The following is an 8569-nucleotide window of genomic DNA, read 5'->3' on the forward strand; positions in this document are numbered from 1 at the left end:
GTCTCTTCATCAACAAGAGCCTCAAAAGCATTTTTTGAATCAAAAGACCTAGTTACATGCTCCTTTATAGGTTATGTTCATGCATCCTTCTTTTCCTCCTTCATGGATGCTCTGTGATACCCTCTTTCTGAGGTTTATTAGTCTTAATAGTCCACTTGGTTTTGACAATCTGTGGGACTTGAACAACTCTTTTGGAGGCTTAGCTTTACCTCTCTTTTGATAATAGTTCTTGACTGTGTGAGAGGAAAATCCATAAAGAAAACAAGAATTGGGAAATTTTTATAAATCAAAGGCTGTTCTTTGTAGAGCTTGCCATTTCTATTAATAATAGAAAAAGTATCAGGAAGATCCTCTACTATATCCATCTTCACACAGACTTGGGGGTTGCATAACAACACAAAGCAACTATAGATGCGCTTGGTAGACGTGCAAAATAGCGGGCGCATCTATAGGCATTGCTTTAATAGAGGAATTACGGGCGCGTCTAAATGTGCATCTAAAAGCTCGTCTATTTGCACGTAAATTACCGCATCTACGTGCACGTCTGACCTGAGAAAATACGGGCCCGTCTAACATCCCGTTTATTGGCACGTCTATTTGCGTGTGTATTTGCACTTTATTTACGCGTTTACACTGAGAATCAGACGCGCATTTAGACGCGTAAATAGACACAAACCAGAGAATACAGAAAGTGAGATTTTGGTGTACATCATTGCTTTCCAAACATTGCCCATGATTACCAAAGCACATAATTTTTTGCAAGCCCACATATACAAGAATTAAGTGAGATGAGGAGAATGAGACAATATGTAAAATAGTTTTGCCAATATCAATTATGGGGCTACGGTTCAATCTCATCCTCAATGAGATCAACCCTTGCCAAACTATCTACTTCAAAATCCAAACAAGTGTTTAGATCTACAAATACATTCAACCCACTACTACTTGTGCCACTCATGTGCTCATCGAAATCAGCATCTCGAATGGTAGGCTCGTCCTCATGGGTAATGGCCTCAATATCTGTATCTCCTATCTCATGATCATCCTCCTCTCTTGTATCACGGTCATCATCACGTCCATGGCCATGATCATCCTCCATACGCTCCATATTAGTAACTGTACTATACATCACTTTGGAACGTGGCATAATAGGTATGACATGCCACCATCTATTATTATCCACCATTGGTTGATAGACAACCTAATTCAAACACAAATACAATCATGTTACTTTTCTTGCATCAAATATTTAAAAGCGAGTATTTTTATATGTGTGCACAGTACCTGTTCACATTGTTGCAGTAGTACTAGTGTGTCCTTCCTACTTTGCCAAAACTTTGTGGAGTCAATAGTTACAAAGCCACTTGCATGGCGTTTGATTGTTGCATTAGGGCCTCTTTCCACCACGTCCTTAAACCACTTTACATCCAAAACATACACAAAGAAGCGTCGAAAGTCAAGCATAATAATATCTTGGATTATGCCACAATAATCATCCATGGCTCCATTAGCTCCCTCAAAGCTAGCAATGACGCCGCAATCTTGTGTGTTTCTCTTATCATCAATCCGTTGTGTTCGAAAATGCTTGCCCTCACACCATATAGCATTGAACATAGTGCACTACACCAAGAAAAAATCAATTAAATAAGCAATCTAAATTATTGAAAGCTCCTAACTTATGCATAACATTCTATATACCGACCTTGCTCATGCATCCCCTAGCATACTCCCATTCTTCCATTGTGATATGCATCCCCTCGTCTTTCTCTGCTTTCTCCATTTCATCAAGTAGCCAATCCACATGAATATCCTTTGGAAGTGCTCTTAGATGCTGAGGGTATGGCACACGAGATCCGTGGTGTGTACGAAAGAGGGCCCTTTCTTCTTGTCTTCTTGCCTTTGCATCCTCGTATCTTGTCACCCATCTTTTCATCACATCACTATTAAGCACGCAAAAGAGGTTGATACTATTACGCAACTCCGTGTCTATTACTTTGTTGCATCCTTTCCCTTGAGGCACAATAGAGGTCATCCTTAGGTCTTCATCATCTCTCCATAGTCGTGGGAGAGAGCTATCCACATCAACAAGAAACTCAGCATCCTAGAAACTCAAGCTATTCATCGAACCTCCCTCACAACACTCCCTAAAACCCACCTCCTTTCTGTGTCACTTTACACTCACTTTGGAGTTTGGAGTTCTCCCATTACATGTAGTACATGCATGCACGCATGACACCTCTCGCAATTCACTCGTAGTTGTGATCTTTAATTTCTCCTTTGTAGAGATTTAATAACATTGAACAAAATTTCAATAAACCAATTCATCCAGTAAAGTGGTAAGAGGCCATCCTTGTCTAGTAGAGAGTTTCAAATCCATGCATCTCACTACCTCTCCATTTAGCATAACAGTTGCAACAAGGTTTTGGAAGAAATCATAGATTGCATTCACAAAAAATTACCGAAAATAGACACGTTTGAGTATCCTAACAATGAAATCCTAGAGAACCCTATCATGAACCTTATCTTGACAAGAACTCAGAAATATATACAAGTGACTCTTGTACCAACCAACCCTCAGCCATGCTACCTTCGGGTCTTGCATTTTGTCTCACAAAGCCCTTCAAGGTCTTCATGAAGCGCTCGAGGAGGAACAACCATCGTACATGTATAGTACTGCATATAGCAATCTCATCCACCAAATGCAATATGAGATGTAGTTGGCTTGTGAGAATAGAACGTGGAAATGTCTCCTCCACTAAACAAACCGCCTCCACTGACATAACTCGAGCATTCTCAAGCGTGGTGGGATCTATTTCCTTTGAGCTCACATACCTCACAAGCTCGCCCATCTTGTAAATACAATCTTTCACGTCCTTCGATGCACTACGTGAAATGCTAGTAGGTAGTATGAACTGAACCCGCGAGGAGGTGGTTGATTAGTTGCTTATAGCTATTCACTCACAAATTTGAAAGGAAAAAGATATTATGCATATAAAATACTTACTTGGAGCATCTTGTGCCAATCATGAGATTTCAAGCCATATAATTGCTCTACACCTCTTTTCTTGCTCTTTGTAAAGGCTCCCTTGAAACACCTCATGCATCTAGTGGGAGTATGAATTGTAGTAATAGCGCGCTTCACCATCGCCATCTCTAGCTTTGATAACATCCACGGTGCACGAGGTAAAAAAACACGCCCATTTGGTCTCTCTTGAGGCCAAGCTTCACGCATTTTCCCTGTGGTACATAGATCCTCCCTTATGCCTGCCGAATCTCGTGTCCCATTCAAATGCTCCCAAATGGTAGATGCCACATTCTTGAAAATATGCATGGGATCAAGCAGGTGATTGATCTTGAGGTGGGACCAATATGGTAAACGATAAAAGATGGAGTATCTAAACAAAATAAAGTGTTAGCGTGCAATCTTTACTTTCAGCCAATATAGCCAATCTTTACTTCCAACCAATAGTTACAAACCCTTACCGGCTCATGCCAAGTGGTGGAGGAGTCGTGGAACCGTCCCAAATTCTCATCCAATCTCCCGCAGTGAGTGATTGTGGGAGGACTTCATTCCAAGGGGCAACATATCTAGGATGATCAGGTGGGAGAAATCGATGGTGATTCTCATAGATGACCTTATTCAATGCGTCTGCCCGTGAGACAACTAGCAAAGGACCACAAACAGGACATGCATGGTAACCCGATGTAGTGAGACCTGAACAATAGATGCAATTAAGAGTGGAAGGTGGGTTTAGGGTGCCACATCCTTTGACTATTCATAATTAAAAAATGCAATGCTTACCTGAACACTCGCCATAGCCTGGGAAGTCATGCATCGTCCACATCAAGACTGCTTTGCAATTGAAGTCTCGTGACGAGGGAGGCCTGCTCACATCATGCACCTCGATACCTCTCCGAAGTATCTCTAGCTCATCAATCAAAGGCTCCAAATAAACATCAGGGTTTTTGACTTTATGTTTCCCTGGAATTAGAAGGGACAGCATGACATGTCCTTTCTTAATAGCCATAGAGGGTGGAAGATTGTAATTCACTAATACCACTGGCCATACACTGTAAGACGTGCTTTTGAGACCAAATGGGTTCACACCGTCCATACCCAATCCAAGTCTCAAGCTCCTAGGTTCTTCCTTGAAGCTTGGCCATGTGTCTTCAATATGCTTCCACGCAGGAGAGTCCGCGGGAGTTCTCCACTTGCCATCGGTCGATGGGAGGAATGCCATGACATGAGCTCTGCAATAGATTTGCACTTGAACATATGTTGGATGCGAGGGATTATGGGAAAATGTCGCAATACCTTACAAGGCACGTCCAAGGTTTTGAGATCTGCTCTATATCTTGCCTCTCCACAAGTAGGACACTCTCTTGCATCCTTATGTAGTCCACGAAACAAAACGCAATCGTTGACACATGCATGGATGCGCTTGTAATCTAATCCTCTAAGAGAGGTCACATGTTGCCTTGCCATATCTCTTGAGGTCGGTAGTTTATTCTCCCTTGGAAGCATTTTACACAATAGCCTGCACGTGAAGACCATAAATGAGGAAAAGCATTCGAGTAATTGACCCACTAGCATAATTCACCATGTTTGCAAAATTGACTTTAAAGCTTACTTGAGTAATGCATTCAAACTTGCATTGCTCCATCAATAGATGGTTTGCAAGTTTAGTAACTCAAGGGAGGCACGTGGAACAGAGAATGTGCACCCCTCAAACAGTGGAGTCGATGCCGCAGTAAAAAGATCATCCTGCTCCATGCTATTATCCCTCCCTTGATGGACATATAAATCCCGCACCATATCATCAAACACCTCCTCCTCCACGGCTTCATGAGGTAATGTCGGAGGGCTACTATCACCATCACTCCATGCATCCGTAACGGTCCCTTCTGAAGATCCCACCTCATATCGCCGACACTTCGTCTCCTCACGACGGGCATAGGGTAACATATGCGGGTGTGGCACTGCATCCTGTATCAAATTAAAACGGGATCATAACTCAAACATATGAACACCCATAGGTATCTCAATCAACCTTAACTTACAAAGCCTTACCCTGTTTATGGTCACATCCCATTCTCCATACTTTGAGATATGATTGAGTGTAATCCTGCGTGCACGATACATGTTTCCTCGACATCGATCACACAGACATTTGATTTTTTGCTCCAACCACATTTCGCGATGGTGGATACAGAGGGATTCATCCTCACTGGAGCTACTTGTTGAAGATGGAGACATCCTACAAACAAATAACCCACCAAATTTGCTCTTCTTCAAATGTTTAATTTAAACTCTGTGTTGTGTCTATCGCCGCGTCTATACTCGCGTCTAAAATCGCATCTAACGGCGCGTCTAAACGTGCATCTACTCTATGTATTTAGACGCGCCTATAGATGCACTATTAGACGTGACTATAGACGCGGCTTTTAAACCTGCTTTTCGGTGCGCCGCTCGCTTTGCTTTTCTTCACATTACTTATACTTCACGCGGCTTGCTTCCTTCTTTATTAGTAGATCCATAGTTTCGAAGCTTAAGAGGGAGGCTCCCATACTTACTTCCAAGCTTACACTCAAGAGAAAGGCACCCACACTTACTTCTAAGCTTAAAGGAGAGAAGGACGAACAAGGAGAAGAAGCAACTTTGAAAAAGAAAGAAGAACCTTCCATACCTCTATCCAAGTAAGTCTTTTTGCAGTTGATCTTGTTTGGAAGTTTGCTCTCTCCAGTTTTGTACTTTCTCGTATCCAAGAAGCGCATGACCTAGGTATTAGTGTCACGTTTTTGAGTCGGGCGCAATGTCCTTTTCTACTTTTTAGAAATCTCGTCTGTCAGAGCGCGTCTATAGGCGCATCTCAGAGCGCGTCTACAGGCGCGTCTAACCGTGCGTCTGGCTTGTTTCAGACACAAACACACGCGTCTATAGACGCTCTGTTAGACGCTCTGTTAGACGAGTTGTTAGACGCTTTGTTAGACGCATCTATAGACGCGCAAATCAGACGCGTCTATAGACGCGCTCTGACAGTAAGCCTCTCTTTTCTTCCCCTTTCTTCTCAGCTCATCAGTAATAGATTTTTTTCCTTTTTTCCAGTTCAACATGTGGCCAGGAAGCGCTTTTAGCTCACTTGATCCCCGGGAATCTATTTGGAAGGACTTATATAATCTTTTAGGGCACCCTCTCCAAGTCCTGCGGAGTTATACGGGTATATGACGGGTACTATAAACACTCCCCAGGAGTCAGCACTACAGACTCCAAGCCACCCCACACCGCCTGAGATCACCCCAGCGGAGTCAGCACAGCCGTCTTATGCCCCTTCTTATGCCCCTTCCCCCGTACCGTCTTATGCCCCTTCCCCCATGCCGTCTTATGTCCCTTCTGCCATCCCGTCTTATGCCCCTTCCCCCATGCCGTCAGGAGGTCCTTCTGTCTCGGCGAGCCGTTGACGTACTCTTGTGCCGTCGAGACTCGGTTCTCCAGCTACGACTGGTCAGCGTAGTCCCGTGTAGTCCCCAGCTACGAGTGGCCAGCGTACGAACTTGACACGACAGGGTAGCAGGCGTAGTAGCAGGGAGAGCGGTGGGGGATGCATGGCACAGTGCTTTGGGCCATGTGGCGGTGGGGAGGATGATGATTCGGATGATTTAGACGTGCCTCTGGGTGATGGTACGATTTATTATGACATCACTCAGACAGGAGGCATCTTGATGGATGCGCGGGGGAAGGACATCATGGCCTTCATGCGCTCTGTAATTGCTAACAATTACAGAGATTGCTTTATCCACTACAAAGACCACCCAAAGAGGTTGGCTGATGAGACCCTCGCTACTGTTCGCTCTAGGTATCCTAACCCCCCCAATCGCCAGTTCACAGATAAATGGGGGAAGTCAAAGATTGTTACGATACTTAGCAATAAATTATGTAGTTTATTAGGAGGTTGGTTGTTTCTTTGTACTAATCCCTCCGCAAAGTGTGTCGCGGTCATGCAGCTTGGGATCGTGGGCAGATACCCTACTCCAGTGGAGACAACCTACCACCGCCACCATCGCAGAGGAGATACATGGAGGCACTTCTATGATGACGGGTTGATTACTGAGGAGCAGTATACCCGAGCTACTGGAGCGGCCCCCCAGGTATTTGAAAGTAATTAAATAATGCCAAAATTATAAGTAAAGATTTGATTTTTCATACATTGATATATGTTGTCCCTTGTTTACAGGCCCGTGCACAAGACGATGAGGAAGAGGAGAAAGGAGGCGCAGAAGGGAGCGCAGAAGGGAGCGTGGAAGGGAGCGAGGACCTAGAGAACATAGATTAGTCGTATAAGTAGTGCTAGCTACTGTTTTTTGTACTTAAAGCCATTGGCTTGGCTTTGTGCCTCTTGTATATACACTCCTCTTATTTTTCGTACTTAAAGCCACATGATATGGCTTAGCTTCGTGCTATATGTATATACAAGCACTTTTTGAGCTTTCAATTTTATTGCATTTTGGAGTTGTAATGTTTTATTTGGAATTGTAATTAAAATGCAGTTGGCTGTAAGAATTGAATTACACAATGTGGATATGGGATTCTTGTAACTATTTAGCATACACAACATACACAGTATTCCGTAAAATTTAAATTAAAAAAAAATAAAGCGCGTCTATCAGTGCGTTTAAAAATACGTTTATATGTGCGTCTGTCTGTTCGAATTGCGTCTATATGTGCGTCTATAAACGCGTTTATAAGCGCGTCTATTTATGCATCTAACTGTGCATCTATACGCGCGTGTGTCTGATATATAGACGCGCAATTAGACGCGAAAATAGACGCACAAATAGACGCGCCCGTAAGTTTTTTATTTAGTTCATGAAACGCGTCTGTGCGCACGTCTATGTGTGCTTTGTCTTGTTGTGCTGCCTCTGGGCTTATGAATTGCTCTTTCTTTACCCCAACACCAACATCCAAATAGGGATACTTGTTGGTCTAGGCCTATCTAGAGTGAAATCATGAGACCAATTCTCAAGGTTGTGGAACCAGTCCCACTTGGTTCTATTTGGTACTATTAGTAATGTATAGTCCCATTTATAATAGAGACACTTACTATTTTGTGTTGTTATCACACCCTTCATAAAGACTCTAGTCTTTAAATCTTCAGTAGCTTGCCTATAACATTGATTATTGAACTCATACACTCATCAAGTTAGAATATCCATTGCAAGTCTACAATCTAATATTGTCACATGCCTTCATGAGAGCTCAGCTTTTTGGATCTCCAATGGGTTGCCGGTATAAAAAGAAGAAAGAGCTATGCTAAAGGTATCAAAGGGCAACCTTGAACAACTAATGAGAAGGTAATGAAAAAGGTTCACAAGGGACACCTTCAAGGGTAGGGAGGAGGTGTGGCATAGGGAGAGTGTAGTACAAGGAAAGATGATGATGTAGTAAAGATGACTACATGATGTTCCGAGAAGCTAGTTTAGAGAGGAGCAGCACTACTATGAGCGTAGTCCCATGAATGCAATTTGTACGACCAAAATATGTGGAGGGCCAAATGCTGGCAAGTTTGCCTTA

The sequence above is a fragment of the Dipteris shenzhenensis genome, chromosome 4, assembly GCF_047967505.1.
Source record: "Dipteris shenzhenensis isolate YYH24624 ecotype China chromosome 4, Dip_SZ_1.0, whole genome shotgun sequence".
Taxonomy (NCBI): Eukaryota; Viridiplantae; Streptophyta; class Polypodiopsida; order Gleicheniales; family Dipteridaceae; genus Dipteris; species Dipteris shenzhenensis.